This window comes from Cavia porcellus, unplaced genomic scaffold, assembly GCF_034190915.1.
Source record: "Cavia porcellus strain 051 isolate PalLab524CR breed Dunkin Hartley unplaced genomic scaffold, mCavPor4.1 scaffold_26, whole genome shotgun sequence".
Taxonomy (NCBI): Eukaryota; Metazoa; Chordata; class Mammalia; order Rodentia; family Caviidae; genus Cavia; species Cavia porcellus.
In genome coordinates, this window is record NW_026947509.1 from 49,687,931 (window position 1) to 49,705,426 (window position 17,496).

Genomic DNA, 17,496 nt, shown 5'->3' on the forward strand with positions numbered 1-17,496 from the left:
AGACTCTAAGTAAACAACATTGTAACTATGTAACTTTGACTTTCGAAAACATATTACTCTGTAATATATTACTACCAGTTACCTTTCTTATTAAACAACAATTTGGACGAAACTTTCATAGGAGACAAAACTCACAGTTCATGAGAATGCATGGTTAGAAGAAAACTTTTCCTTAGCAACACAGAATAATGATTCAGGTAAGGTTTTGTAGCTGGACAACTATTTGCAAATTCATTTTTGAAAAAATGCTAGCTTTCTGACCATAAGCATATTACATAACCTCCATGATCCTAAACCAACTCACCCATAATAAGAGAATACTATCTAGAGTAACATCTAGTATATGGCTGTCATGACATAATTTTTTTATAAAAACAATAAAAGTATCAATATTTCACTGTACAGAAGAAGAACAAGACAGCCAGCTTTTCTATCACATTTTAATAACACATGATAAAGTTATGCAAAGTAAATTATAGCCATTTAAAGCTTGTAATTTTATGTACATAACATTAAACCTACAACCATGTAAGGAATTTATGATGTTATAAATATATTTGAGACAAATCATTTAATTAAATATTTCAAAGATTATAAATATCTTGTTTTAAGCTATAAGGACTTTCTAGTGTTACTGTAATGCCGTGAATTAAATAGCATCAGTTTGATTTTCCCTACTAGCAGACCTGTTACAATCAAAACTTTCAAATAGGTTACTGGATATTCCCATTAAGATACTGAAATGAAGGATTATACACTTCAAGCAAAATTATGTGAAGAATTGGCCAAATGAGTTGCTAATTTTAGAAACACGAGCAAAGGACTTACAACATGCATTTTTATATAGCACTGTGTTTTAACTATCTAGCACCATTTTACCATACGTTTTAGCAACTGCAAGTCCATTTTGATGTCCTAACAACTTACTCTAGCTCCTTAAAATTAATGTACTCTCAAATCAGGAAATTTTTTTAAAGTATAACTATCAGATAAGCTGTTCAATGCATTCCTGTGCTCTCATGACACTAAGCCCCAAACGTGCTCCTGGGTGCTGAGGAGTTATGATGTCTGAAGAATGCCGTATCTTAATTCTTAAAGCAAGAAGTGACCCAGAAATCTATATATTTTCTGCACAGTACACTTCATTTTACCATAATAGAGAAACAGCCATTGGCAAAATAATCCCTATGAAAAATAAAATAATTCTCTAGAAATATTAAAATTTTGTCAATTTGGACTTAAAGTATGGGTCATAATCAAGTTCTTTTTTTTTAAAAAAAAAACTATGATTTAATGGGGTAAATAATAGAATGATATTATAAATGTGTGGAAATAAAGTATTATTTACAATCTTTAAATTTGGGCCATAATAAAAAAAAACTCCTACCTATAAAAGCATGAATTTAAGACATTAAACTTTTATTTACTGATCACATATTTATAATGATCACATTAAAAAATAACAGAGTACATTAAATTGAGAATTTTGGTATATTCTAACTAGCATATTATATTTAAATTCCAGGTGTTTAATAAGACATAATTTTAAAAGTGTTATACAGTACAGTATGTTTATATTGTATGATTAAATGACATAAGCAGAGTTGTTATTTTTGCAAAATGTGTAACATTAATAGAATTTAGTTACATTATATCTTCTCAAATCATTAAAGTAGCTATCATTTTTGTGTAATTAAAAGTTAGACTATGAAACTAACATGATTTCTGACTGATATTTACTGTCATTATCACTAATAACAGAAATGCACACATACACTATATATGTGTGTATATATGTTAATTCATTGAATAACATACATAGAATTCTACAATGTCACCTGTCAATATTTCTAAATGGACTACTCATATCTACTCTGAAAATTTTTCAGATCTTACACTTAGCAATAAATTAAAGACAATAATTGAGACGTTGGCATATTCTTATAATCCTAGCACCCTGGGAGACTGAGGCAGGAGGATCACAAAGTCTAGCCCAGTATGGGCAATATAGTTGACTTACTAAAATCCTATCTCAAGATAAAAAAAATCCAAAAGGTGCTGGAGTTATGGCTCAGTGAAAACTTCCTGTACGTATCCTGAACAAAATGAAGAAATGAAGATAATTAACATTAATGGTAAATTCTACTAAGTAACCTATCTTTGCTACTTTCATTTAAAAATCTTTAAAAAATTTTTAAATAGATTAAGACAAAAGCGGACATAAAGCAGATCAGATCAGAACAATGCAAGTAACACACCATTTTACCACAAGACAACCCATAATTAACGGTAACTACTGTAATGCCTCTTTCTTTGAAATAGTTGAGCATAGCTTCATATACGACAGTATCAAACATAACAAAACAGCATAAAACCATTCAAGAGAATGAAAGCATTACAGGGCTTTCAGAACCAAACAGCAGAGAACAAACAATGGCTACTATATTATCTCATTTTCCATAGAAAATTTGTTTACACTATCATACATAATAATATCCATTAAGATTTAACAGGATAGAACCAAAGGAAACAGAAAATCAAAAGCATACTAGGACTTCAGAGTAAGATGATACTAAATCAGCTCTGACCATTCTAAAGTCTTGTTTTCCTTAAAATAGGTGTTTATACTATCACAGATAATAAAATCAAACAAACTAGGATAAACTAATGAATGCAGACATTATAAGGCTTCAGAGCAATGTAACGGGGAATCATGATTACTATAAACTTATATGTACTCTTATCATTTCTTACACTAGGGAGACTATATGGTATTTATACATGTGAGTTTGATTTATTTCACTTATGAGTATGGTCTCAAGTTGTGCCCATTTGATTATAAATATCTCAATGTGATCCTTCTTTATGGCTGAGTAGTACTCCATTGTATAAACATACCACAGCTTTTTTATCCATTCCTCAGTTGATGGACACTTAGGTTGTTTCCAAGATCTGGCTATTACAAATTGTGCTGCTATAAACATGGGGGCAGAAATATCACTGTGGTATGATGTTTTCAGTTCTTCTGGGAATATGCCTAGAAGTGGGATAACTAGAACAAATGGGACTTCCAATCCCAGCTTTTTGAGAAATCTCTAGACGGACCTCCTCAATGGCTGCATCAGTCTACACTCCCACCAACAGTGTAGGGGAGTTCCCTTTTCCCTACAGCCCCTCCAGCATGTGTTGTTGGTAGTTTTCTTGATCCTGGCCATTCTTTCGGGAGTGAGATGGTATCTCAGTGTGCTTTTGATTTGCATTTCTCTAATGACTAATGATGATGAAAATTTTTCATGTATTTATTTGCCATTTGTATTTCTTCCTCTGAGAACTGTGTATTCACCTCAGATGCCCATTTTTGGGTTGGATATTTGAATTTTGGAGGTCTGATTTTTTTTTAATTCTATATATGTTTTAGACAGAAGTCCTTTGTCTGAGGGACAGTTCACTAAGATTTTTTTCCCCAGTTTGTGGATTTTCTTTTCACTATGCTGGAGATTTCTTTTGACATGCAGAAACTTTTTAATAAGACGTGATCCCAGTTATGGATTCTGGGAAGTATTTCCCATGCAGTTTGATTCCTGTTCATAAATTCTCTTCCTACCCCTATGTCTTCATGATTTTTACCTATTTTGTCTTCCAATAGATTTAGTGTTTCTGTTTTAATATTCAGATCCTTGATCCATAATAGTTCAGCAAATGGTGATAGGCATGGGTCTAGTTTTAGTTTTCGGCATGTGGAGGAGCCAGTTTTCCCAACACATTTATTAAAGAGACTATCATTCTTCCAGTGAACATGTTGCGCCCCTTTATCAAAGATAAGGTGGTTGAGTGTGTTGGTAGTAGTGGTTGTATCTTCTAATCTATTCCATTGATCTTCGGCTCTGTTTATTCCAGTACCATGTTGATTTTATTACAGCTGCTTTGTAGTATAACTTCAAGTCAGGGACTGTGAAGCCTCTTGTCTTGCCTTTGCTGCTTAGAATTGCCTTTGCTATTCTAGGTCTCTTCTGGTTCCAGACGAATTTTAGGAGTGATTTCTCTAGATCTATGAGGTATATTGAGAGTATTTTCATTGGGATTGCACTGAATCTGTATAACAGTTTGGGAGAATGGCCATTTTTACGTTATTTATTCTTCCTATTCATGAGCAAGGGATATCTTTCCATTTTCTGAGATCCTCTTCGATTTCTTTTAAAAATAAATTGACAGACACAATGGTGCAAAACTACAATCCTGAGGACTCCAGAGTCTCAGGAAGAGGCCGTTTGGAAGCAGAAGCAGCAAAGTCTGGGATTTATACTGTTTTAGGAAATCCTGCCTCAAAATAAAAAATAAAAACAGAAGAGTGGGATTTGGGATGTACCGCAGAATCAGTTCATTAATCTTAAGAATAAAGGATTGATGACCTAGATTAGTGGTACAGTTTTTGCTTAGTATGTATAATTTTGGTTCAATCCCCAGAACCAAAAATTACATAAACTTCCATATTTTTTTGGAGAGCCAATACTTTGTTTTTTGAGATAAGGTGTTATTATATAGGCTGGCCTCCTACAGGTTCCCAAGTGCTGGGATTGCAAGCACACAGCATCAGAGAAACTGCATATAATTCAACTCATATATTAACATACATTAGACTACATACTAATGTATAATACTGTACACTTTACAAAATAAAAGAACAGTGCTCACTTGAGCATCACATATACAAAGTAAGGGAATGAAGACAAACCAAGCTTTGTTTAGTTGACTAAGCCAATACATTTCATAGAACAATATAATCTATTTTGTGTATATAATAATTGTTACATTCTTTAATGTTTAAAATGACTATGTGGTTCCAAATCAGTGCAGGTACAATGTATGAAGAAGTAAAAAATAGTTATTTCTCAGTTATGGGATTCTGCAAAACAACTGAATATTCATATTTTATTTTCTTTTGCAAGCTACTGTCACATCAAAGCTAAACTAGCCTCTCTGTACATGCATATACACAGGCTTATAAAACTTTCAGTGAATTTCTAATTCATCACTGTTCGTGAGTTTCACTATTCTACTTCTGAACTCATAATTTACAAACAGGTACCAAATACATAATTGAAATTAGTCAAGAGGAGGAGAAATTACATATGCAATGTCAACATGTTGAATATATAATAACTATGCAAGCCATTCGGTGAACACTGTGAAATGGCATCATTCTGCCCATCCTTGATAAACTGGGTAGTTTATTGAGGAATTTACAGTGAGTTAAAATTTAATTCCAATGCAGAATATTGCATACCTCAATAGTGAATAACAACTTCTTTGGCTTTTTAATTCCTTATGCAATTAGCCATTCTGTTAAATCAGACTAGCGTACAGTTCATTGATTGTTTAGGGACATGGGGGAAAGGACATGGGAGAATACTCGGGAAGATTCCAAGCATGTATTGCCAAAAATTGACACTGTGCATGTTAGGCTTTTCCAAGTTGTCCTGTGCCCAATAAGAACCATAGTTTTTTCTTCCAAAAAAAAATGAATACTGTCTAAAGCCCCTTGACTCCTACTACTGCTAATAAAGAATTCTCAGTCAGCAATTTGCAGAGTAGGGAAGCCAGGAATAATGCAACTGGGCAGCCTTTACAAGCAAAACAAAACACCAAAGAAAGGGAATAAAAAGGCTGACAAACAATGTAAGCGCTCCCATTAGGCTCCCGCTTATTTTTCCCCCTTTAAAATGTAACATTAAAAGAGCTGAATCAGCTGCGACCATAATGATTCAGAGTTTGGATTATTACGGCAAATTATACCTTCACTATTCAGACGAAGGCAAAAAAGTTTTGTGGCTAATCAAAAGAAGCTGGGAACCAGAGCCAAGGCCACTGACATTTGTGGTGGCAGATTAAGCTGTGAGCAGACTCTAAATTCCATTCTCCTCCACCCCCAAAATACTCTATTCTAGCTATTAAGACTGACTTGCATTCTATGCATGCCAGTACACTATCCATTCAGGATCACTTATTTCAGCTGGAGACAGGGAGGGCAGTCTTCTGGGTAAGGAAGCTGTAACAGATTAGTTGTGTGTATGTGTGTGTGTGTGTGTGTGTGTGTGTGTGTGTGTGTACACGCTTATCAGATTGCAAACTATGAATGAATTACAGTCTCTGCTTCAAGGTTAAATAAATCAAATATTTTGTGAAGTACTGTAATCAAAATATGTGAAACACTGCAATCAAAATCTGCTGAAGTGTGAAGAAAAGAAAACATTTTTGTTCATTTAATTTTTGATAAAAATATTATTGAACCTGGAATTAGCCTTTCTGTCATCTAGATTACATGACTGGTACCATTTCTTTAAAGGAACATAAAATACAGGTTGCAAAAGGTACATTTAAATCAGCCACACCAAAGTTTGTAAAGATATGAAATCTATTTAGGAATAAAATGCCTAAATTACCTTGTGACTCTTAATTTTCTTGATTAAATGAAGTTTTCCTTTTGGGCCAATTATGGGGGTTTTTTTACAGATTATGTTGAAATAATGTATTTGCATTTAGAACAAAACTAATATAAGTCATAAAACTTAGAAAAAATATGAAAAACTAAATTGTAATAAAGAAAAGAAAGCAATAAGAATTCCAAACATTAGAGATAATGAAACCATATTGAGGATAAAATTGCCATTAAAAATACTAACAATGTATTGCAAATTTAGTACTATCATTCAATTTGAAGTAAGTTCCATTAAAAAATGCTAATTTTTCCAAGTTAATTTTAACAATAGTTGTCTTAGTCACTTAGATTTAGGAGTTAAAAAGTAAAAGCTTACACAGGAAACATACTCTGTAGTAAGTCAGTAAAATCTTTCTTGCCTATTTGGTGAAATATAACATGATATCCTTGTTTCAAGTTATAAATATGACTCATATTTTTCCAATTACAAACCAAGACGATGAAGAAAACCGTGCTTATCCACTTGCATGAATTATAACTCAAAAATAGAAACCTATCTAGTCAGATCAGCTAAATTTATAATGACAAATAAACATGGCAAGTAAATAAACACCTCTGAATCAAAAATAAAAAAGCCTAAATTTCCTGTCATTCTGTAACAGTGAGGCAAACCTATCATCTCAAGGTCTGGCCTCACAGGGGATATAAATTTGATTGACAAAATCGGCTCACAGATTATTTCATGGAACAGGAATGAAGATGAAACACATATTAGAATATTTTCTCTGACATACTGTGTGTCTTCTATAAAGTATAATATAAATTATGATCACGTTAGTAAGATTTAGTTTTCATTGTGTGACTTGCAAGATCCAACTGTAAATACTGTTTTCATTTTCCCTGTAAAAACAACGAGCTCAAAGGAAATCAGGTTACTATCCCAATTTCACTGGAGTGCTCAAACATCAGAGATGATAGATAAATTTGGTAATTACACAAATCTGCTATTACAATGGTCTCCATCACAAATAACATCATGTCTTGCCTAAATTTTGGTGAATCCCTAATCAATAATGTGACTGTATACAGAGATCTTTCCTTTAACGAAGTACTCAAGGTTAAAGGAGGTCACATGTGGGAAGAGTGACACCTTTATTTAATAGGACTAGTACCTTGTAAATTTTTGCCAGCTCCTCACCTCAGCACAGAGATGATTCATGCGTGGGCACAGTATTAATGTGGCCATCTATAATCTAGCAAACCTATCCTGCCAGTGTGTTGCTCTTGGACATGCAGCTTTTAGAATTCTGAGAAAATGATTTCCTGTTATATTTTGTCCTATTACATTTCATTACTGTAGCCCTAGAAGACTAAAGCAATGCCCATAAAATACTAATTTTTGTTCTGGAACTACTTACCCATTTAGCACTGAAGAAATGTTTAAACTCCTTGAATTTGTTTTTTCATTGGTAAAATATAAGGCCTATATATGAATCATATGTGCTACCAATATTTTTTCTTCTTTGCCGGCCAATACCAGACTATCAATGAGAACTGGGATTGTACAGAAAGGCTGATGTGCTGCACCCGAGTTGGAAGATGGACCAGCCATCATCTAGTACTAACACACCGGCCAGCAATGAGGGCATCACCTTCAGCATCTGGGAAACGCAGGCCTGGCCCCCGACCAACCTTCTGAAGCAGGATCTGCCATTTTTTAACCTTTCCGGGGCATATTTAAGTTTGAAAAATACTGAAGACATGCTAAAAGGAAGTTTGCAAAAACTCACTGAGGTTGATTCTGTATTTTGTGGATCCTCGATGCTATTTAAACTTGTGGAATTATTTCACAAACATTATAAAGAGACAGACTTAATAAAAAGTGTTGAATATCTTGATATACATGAGGGTTATGTATGGGGATAACACTTCTGCTGGCTAACACTAGGAATAGTAACAGTGCCCCTTAATAACAGCATGTTATATACCTTCCTCAGACAGGATTCACTGCAATCCGCAGTCCTCTTAATTTAATTTTGTTATCTACCTGGCCCGGGTGTGCGCTTGGCTTTGAAAATCCTGCTCGCAAATTTGTTTTTCTTCTGCATTACACTGGATGATAAGAAAACAGAACATGGAACAGTAAGAAACTGCAATTATGAATCTGTCCTAAACTAAGATTCTTATTTAATGATTTTTGTTCTCTATTTCTTTTCCCTCCTGGCTACCAAATCCTTCTTTATCAATTTGAATTTACTTGGATCTGAACTCCACTTAGGTAGTCCTCATGCTAACATGTTCACTACGGTCTGAAATTGATTACCCTAATGTATCCGTGATATGTTGTATAATTTAGATCACTAGCAATCTAGGAATAAAACCTTTCCTTTTCTTTTTTAAAATACACACTGAATTCTTTAAAGCAGATTATCTTTGTCGTATTGTGTAAAATCATTTTGAAAATCACACACTGTAGTCTACTTTTAGGACATTCATAACAAAATAGGAAAAAGTGAAAAATAAAAAATGTAGGAGAGAAATAATAAAATAATTAAAATGGTGGTTAGTTGACCAAAGATTAAACTCAAGAAGTTCTAAGTGCTAGCCTGGAAAACATAAACCATCTAGCTAAAGTGAGTGCCTCTAGAATCTACTTGGAAACACAAAGAAATTAACCATTAAAGTTATACTGCTTCAACCATGTATTTTTGGAAGTTATGAAAATCGATGTATTCTTAGCTATCTTGGACTTTAAAACTTTGAGCAATGATAATTTTCACTGAAATTCATGGAGGTTAAGGAAATGTATAACATTCTAGTAATGTTATTTTCATTTTTAATTCCTAGTACTTTAGAATTTTATTCTTCTACTTTCAAATTCTGTTTTGTTACTATTTCATTGTTTAGAATTACAAAAGCCACTTTTATCCTCTGTTAAAAATATACTAAAGTGTTAATTACATTAATATCTGCATAGTTCCTCAAGTTTAAATTATTACACTTATAACAATAAACAGCAAACCTTAACACTATGTACCACTATTTACCTCTTTACCTCTTTACCTATTTACCTCTTTACACACAACAAAAATTTTGCCAGAGTAAAATCATCTCAATGTTTTGGTAATAAAATTTCATTTCTCTCATTAGCCACTTTTTCTTATTAGATTATTGATGGAAAGAGTACTGTTATTTTAAAAATTACGTTATGACCTACTAGATATGAACTAGAGATATCGATAAAACCTACCACCAGGCCCAGCACTTCCCCGTGGCCGTGCTTCCTGTCAACCCGGGAAATATGCGTAGTTTTCCCCACTTTACTGATTCTACCGGGACTTGCTACTTCCAATTATTTCATTTGTAGTTTTGCCTTGAAATATTAGTGCGTCAATATGTTCTTGTGTAACTATCATTAATAACTAATTTTTAACAGACAAGATCTGAATTCTCCATGTTAGCTGTAAGAAATATCTAACAGACTGTTAGGTCTTCTTCATGCAATTCAGTTCTCTATCACCTCAAATACACACAGTGCTTCAGATTGTTTTTTATTTCCGTCCCCAACACTCTGGTTTCTCGACACCTATTTCACCTTTAATTAAATAAGCCCATCTTTATTACGTACATTCTTATGTCATCTTTTGAGACCCATTTCAATTTCACCATTTCTCTGTGTTCCTGAGCACACCCGTAATCACTGTTTATATTGTAATTACTGATAACTTCAATAATCATTTATTTGGACCGTCGAGGACTGCTCGGTGACCAGTTCAGCAATTTCAACGCATGATGGAGTTTTGCTCTCAGTACGAGGAATGACCGCTCCATCCCACAGCCAGGAGCCTGACAGGCAGAATACTCGTGGCTCTCAGTCCGAGTCTTACAAATGCTAACTTTGAGCCTAAAAGGCTCACTGTCTCACTTCACTTAAGGAAAAAGGAAAAATTGTGTAGAACAGGAAGGGTCAGGTAGAGAAGAAAACTGTGCAAACAAAACAAATGGAATTTACCATGAGTACTGTTCTCCTGTGTGAAGACGGCATTAGTAGATCAAATATTTAACATTTATAGGACACTATGTCACTTTCCCAACTTTAAAACCGTGATATTAGCATAGACTAAAAGACTTGGGCCTTCATTTACAACAGTAAAGAGCCTGGATGGCCACAGGCCAAGTGTGAACTGAGCATTCCACCACCGAGTCCTAAATCTCATGTCCCATTTCGTTACTTAAAGTATAATATATTAGGGAGAAAACAGGGAAACAGACATGAAGAATGGCTACGCTCTCTCTTTTCTGTCACCAGTTATTTAAGGCCCTGGGATGCAAATTGAATTTAAATTTATAAGCAGATTCCCCCTAAACTGCTTGACTTCATCACAAAGTAAAATGTGGAAATTCAGCACATTGGACTTCATTCACCGTCTAGGACCTCCAGCGACACAGAACAAAGAACCCTATGTTGACCTTGAATGCCTCAAGGATCCAAGCTCCCTCTGCCTGCCAAAGTAAGATGGCTGCCTGCATCTCGGCCAACTGCACCGTGCCCAGCTGCTTCCAGCCTCTGCATACTGACAGCGTCTTGCATCCGCTTCCATGCCGAGGGCCATGTCCACCCCTGGCCTGCATAGGCTCATCTGCCCAGGCATCTCTAAAGGCAGGTTAAGACTGCACTGGATCGACCCGGAAAATAGCAGAGGAAATCTCCAAGGAGAATTATACAAGACCAGTGACTTTTTATCTTGATAAATAAAATATGTAAGAGATAACAATAAGGTTGATAATATGAAGTTATTTATCAAGTGTTTAGTATATTCTGGACTATTTGCTAAAAGCCTCACATACTTTGTCTAACACAGCAACAAAAATAATTCAAATAAACCCAATACAGTATGTATTATGTTATGCACACTTTAGAGATTGGGAAATAAGGCAGAGAATTTAAATAATTTGTACAGTAAGTATTATACAGCCACTTAGAATTACAGAACCCAATTTAATTCAGTCACAACAGATTTGTTACCGTAATGTAAAGACAGTATAAACACTCCTACAATATATTTTGTTAAATTATTCATCAGATTTTAGTCATGACTCAATTTTAGGAAACATTTTATTTTCTTTCTTTTCTTCTCACAGTTACAGAAACCGGAGATAAATTCACGATAACGATAATGTAATTTACATCATTATCATGTAACACTGTTTACTAAAGTACTATTCCAGGACTCTACAGCATTTATTACTGCTTGTTAAGCAAACAACAAAAAATAAGTGTATTGAGAATAATGGTGCAGAAACTTAAATAATTTTAAATGTTAAAACGCCACAAAATAAGATGTGTTAAGACATTAAGACATACTTCTATTTTTAATGTATAAGTGGAACCTATTGAACTAAATATATATAATTTGATTTAAATGTGCATAATTAGGAAATAAGTTTATAAACAAAAATGAGGCAAACATAAATTTATTCAGTAGCTAATTATTGAAATGCCAGTCAATAATAATGCTATGTATTACATTATATTTTTATCTAAAATATTTCTAAGACCTTAATACATACTCTCCTGACTATGAAGGATGTGATATTGCTAAAAATCTTTGAAGCAAAATATAGAAATAATATACAACAAAAGATTTAGGTCACATCTATCAGTGTGGAACAAGAACACTAACAATCTAAAAGATGAAATACATTCCTTACCATTATTTCTCTGTGACCTAACTAGCTTCAAATTACATGAAGGCAAATGGTGTGTGTGTGTGTGTGTGTGTGTGTGTGTGCGTGCATATGTATGTATTCTGTTCAGTTCTTTAAAAATGATAATTTACAACCCACTCAGTTTTTAGAAGGCTTCAGTTATATGGAGAGATCATGTTGTACACCTGCATCTTTGTAAACAGGAGGAGCTGCAGTATTACAAGACAAGAGAGATAAATGAAAAAAAAAATGGCATCCATTCTGCTGCTGACTTTCAGAAGTTTAACTGTTCATTTGTCTTTGTACTCTGATTTTGGAAGTCCACAAGCAAAGGAAGTGGCAATGGAATTTCCTTCACTACCTGCGGTGCTTCACAGCAGAACCACAGTAGTTAGTGCCCAGTATTTAACAGGCAAACAATGAAATCTACTGACTTCCATACTCACTGATAAGATCTGAACAGCTCAATGTAGACGAGAAAGAATGGAGAAGTGATATTCTTTTCCTAGAATGAATTAATACAAGAGTGAAAGATGTTTGCTAGTGATTATGTAACCATACTGGTTAGAAGGCTACTTTGGTCTTCAATATGAAATTAAAATAGGTAGATTTTTCTCATATGAAACACTATAGATCTAATAAGTCACATATCTCATAACCAAACCACATGACTGCCATGTGTATGGCAATATCTTACATAAATTATCATAATTCATGTGTACAGAATAATCTCCCAAAAGTTAGCTATAGTGCTATCACAGTAAGCCACATAACCCTGACTACTCAGTACCAATAAATAACATGAATCTGTTTTGTTGCAAGCAATTCAGCCAGATTCAAAGAGTTACAAGTAAAACTAAGTTAATGTGAACTTTAAATAATCAACTGATACTGAAGCTTGCCTGATACTGTAACAACAAAAAGAACTGTAGTGCAACTGCACCGCTTTGTGCCTCTTTTCTCAACAAAACCATGCTAACATGTGGCTTGGGTTTTGAATTTGCCTCAGTAGTAAAGCCCTGGACAACTCTGTCTTGGGGAAAGAGTAAATGCTGATGATTACTGCAATGCTGGAGGTTATGGGTTCTTGTCTGTTCCATGTCCAGTGAAGAATAAACAAGCAGCAGACAACGAGAGAACAAAACTTCTCCGTGGTACTCTTCTTGGCTTATGGGTTTCAGACACAGAACTGTTGAAAGCGACTTGTACGATTTTTCACTCTTCCTTGTCCTCTGCCTAGTTCATTGCTGGGCTGATACTGTCCTCAGTGTCACAGTTTAAGCTGCTGTGTGATTTGCAGCTCTTACAGGATATCGTAAGGTTTTAATGGTGGTATCAAAATCAGTGAAGTTTCAAAGTCACTTAAAAGTCTCTGGCTATGTTACACACACGCACACACGCGCACACACACACACAGAGGGACAGAAAATGAGAAAGAATAATTGTTTGGAACAGGTTGCTGTGGTGGCATCTGCCTACAGAACTTCTCAGTAAGTATCCTTAAGTACATAAGAATTAAAATCTCTAACAATCCTGTTTTCAAAGATGAAATATCTCACACTATTGGAAAACGCTGAGATATTTGGCAAGTATTAACTCAGAGGAACACTTCTTAACACTTGACATGGATCTTCCATTTGTGATTTTCTCCACGAAAGGCATGGCCAAAACCTGAAATTTTCTAGCAAAATATTTCATTTTATGAGCTAAAGGACTAGACAAATCTGAAATGAAGTGAAGCACAGGTAAAAATCAATGCAGGGTAGTTTCAGCTCAAAGCCCCCTACCACTACACAGTAGCTATTTATCCCTTTTCTTTTCCATTTTCCCCCCAAATAAACTCCCTTTTGTGATACTAAAAAAAAATCAAGTTCACATAATAATTCCCCCAAAATCATTAAGTAATCTCATGGTTATCTGCTTACTGAAAAACTATTTTGCATTCGCACACAGAAGCAACGTGATCAGTGTGCCAGCAACCATGAGGTACAAAGAAGTAACCCAGCAAAGTACCATAAAATTCTTGCGCTCAAGCATGGACTATGAGAAAGGCACACTGCCACTAAATACAGTATGATGGAAAGTAATCAAGGGAAAGAATACACAAATAAATTCCGCATGATGAAAAGCAATCAAGAGAAGGAATATGTAAATAAATTCAGTATTTGTATAGTCTTTCTTCACAAACATTTGACCTGGAATGACCACTGAGTTTTATCCTGACCCACAAAGATCATCAAAAAATTCTTTGCCAACCCTTTGCCAAGAAGGCCATTTCCACAGGTCTTTAGCAAATGATTTTTGGCAAAAACAAAACAAAAAATACCAAATGCACATTATCATGAAAAGATAAAAGTGGCATGAGAAACAATTTTAAAAATCAATCATCTATTCTAAAATTTTTAAAAATTCAGCTTTAATCATTATTTTTAATACTTTGCATTATGTGTGCTGGTATATATGTACATGGATGCGTGCATGTGTGATTCTGTGCTGCCCAATGGACATTTGAAAACTCTCAAGACAAAACATGATTAGCATTTTAAAAATGCTTATGTAACAATGCACAAAATAAATGCACTGCCAATCCATACCTACCAGGCACTTGTTTTAGTTTTATCATAAAATATGTAATAAGCTAAAATATGATTCAAGGAGTAGGGTTAAAGGACAATGTTTCCTTATAGATGCTATCTGAAAATACATTTTATAATCACATTTTTTTCTTCACTGGAAAGGAGGAGACAAAAAGTTTGTTTTCCTGTTTTGTGTTTTGTTCCAATTCTTTTTCCATCTTTTAAATGATAACCTAATTGAAAAAAGCTAAATGCACTCCAATATCAGATAAAACATATATATTAATTATTGCTTATTATTTACTGCTTAAAATGCTGAAAACCTTTGAGAACTGTTTATATTTTATAGGAGAAAACATTTACAGCCTTGCATGTAGGAAAAATACAAAAATTAAAATCCTATAAGATGAGCTGAGTAGCTTTGTTCAAAAGATATAGGTATGTCTTAAATGATTAAGTTATCACATAAGGAGCAATATTTTTCCTGCATTTGAAAAGTAAATAAAAGGTACTATAAATTCAACTTTTCTCATCAGTTTGCTGCTTAAGAAAACTGTAAGCAAAACAAGTGACATCATAATACATACATGTGCATGTATGTCTAATAATATGAAAAGGACAGAGGATTTCTTAACTTCACACAAGATGCCACCAAAAGATGCCACCAAAATTGATTACTGTGAGCTGAAATTGGGCTCACCTCCAAATATACAGTCGTGTCTCTGATTGCTTCATTAGAATTATGCATGACAGATTTATATTATGACAAGAAAAAAGTCACCCAATAAAAATTCTGTAGAATTCTCTGGATACAGCCTAAAATTAATGGAATAAAAATGAATTCACCATAAACATGTTGCATAATCTCATAAATAACCAAGTTTTAACAAAGTCAGAACTCAGAATTTTTTATTTTTTTTCTGGTTTTTAAACAATAAATGAGTTATATTACTCAGAACTAATCTGTGTTTAATTCACTCTATATACTGTCATTTTGTATTTTATCATTCTGAATTTTAAATAATGTTCCTCACATGACCGTAGTGCCTGTGATATGGTGTAGACCCTCTTTCTTTGATATGTGGTTCTTGGGCCACAAGCCAAGAACCACTTGGGGATGTGTTATCAAACAGAATTTTAGACCTCTCCTCAGTCTGCTGAATTAGATTCTGCATTTCCATGTGTACACAGAGGTGCATGCATACATTTATTAGCATATTATATATATATCACTACATATATCATATATACTATATATATATACATAGTCTGTGGACAAAATTTACATTATAAACATATGCATATTATGCATATACATTACATTATACATATACATTATAAACATATGTATACTGTACATATAGATTATAGCTTGAGAAATATGTAAAAATCTTTTTGCCTATATATTTCTTGCAATGTAGTATATAATGAAGTATAAAATTTCATACATCACATTTTCCAACCCTAACCATATTATTTGCAAATTTTCATATAGACATTAAATAAATATATTAGCATGTCTTTTTGCCTATATTTCAGAATATTTCCTTGAGAATATTTTTTAAATATTTAAATAAAAAACTAGACTTTGTAACACATGACATACATATTTTCGAAATGTTTTCTAGATTTCATGAAACAGCAGTATTTTCATCTACATTCATATTTGCATTATTAGATTTTAAATAAAGTGTTTCATGGGAGAAAAATAAGATCTCACATTTTTTGGATTTATTTATACTGAAAAGCTATTATGATGTCTTTCAGTTTTTCCTTCTTTTGTGAATGTTTCTGTCCATCTATTTTCTCAACACATCACAACTGTAGTAATTTACTTATGACTAAATAGCTAGCTAGAGACATCATTTATTAGACAGCCTTGTGTCTTGCTCTGTAAAGAAAATGCTTTTCTTTAATTCTGTTGCTTTTTATACTGGAATATCATGCTTTTAACTTTTATAAAGCTAAAAAAATTTTTCAACTTTTTTATTAGTTTGCATGATTCATCTATATTCATGTGCTATTCAAAAGTAATAAATTTTTTCATACAGTTTGGAATTTCAATAACCACAAATTAGCATGGGATTTATATTATTATATGCAACGCACACAAAGACATAACACATTTATTTTTCATAAATATCTTTATCAAATAACAACTGTCCAGATAAGTGAAAATTTAACTCGGGAGACAAAACTTACTGAATACATATATGCTAACTGAGATAATTTTCTGGGATTCAAGGAAAGGAAAAATGTGATGGGAAGAAAAACTTGAAGTAAGTTGTGAAAACGTTTGTTTCCTACTACTTTAGAAGTACCTCTTAGTTCAAAATAAGAGCAAGTAAAAAATTACTATTTATTTGTCATTTAGTTATTTGTTTAAGACAACTACGGCGACCACTTAAGCATGATGACTTTCCAGTTGATCAGAGGTTAATATTAAGAACCACTGTTAGGCCCTTTCAGTGTCCTATAGAAAGAACTCTACACTGTATTTTGCCCCTCACCACTGCTTGCTGAATATTTGTTCAATTGTTAAATAGCTTTTGATTTTAATGAGCAGATTTTCTTAAATACTGCTTACTCCTGACAGCCTACTAGTCACCTTACCAGTATTCTTAAGGTGTATTTGAGAACAAACATGTCTTCAAATTCACAACAGGCACCACTTGCCAGCCCAGGAGGTTAGGGATTCTTAACAAACACAGGAGCTGATTTTTCTTCCTCTGAGAGAAACATCATAAAGAGGAAGTGACAGTAACCGTGACCCTA

At 33.6% G+C, this 17,496-nt stretch overlaps 1 protein-coding gene across 5 annotated transcripts in view; it reads right to left on the bottom strand.

Annotated features, from left to right (window-relative positions):
* Erbb4 (erb-b2 receptor tyrosine kinase 4) overlaps positions 1–17,496 on the bottom strand; it is a 1,018,041-nt gene that overhangs the window by 866,735 nt on the left and 133,810 nt on the right. The window lies entirely within an intron of this gene.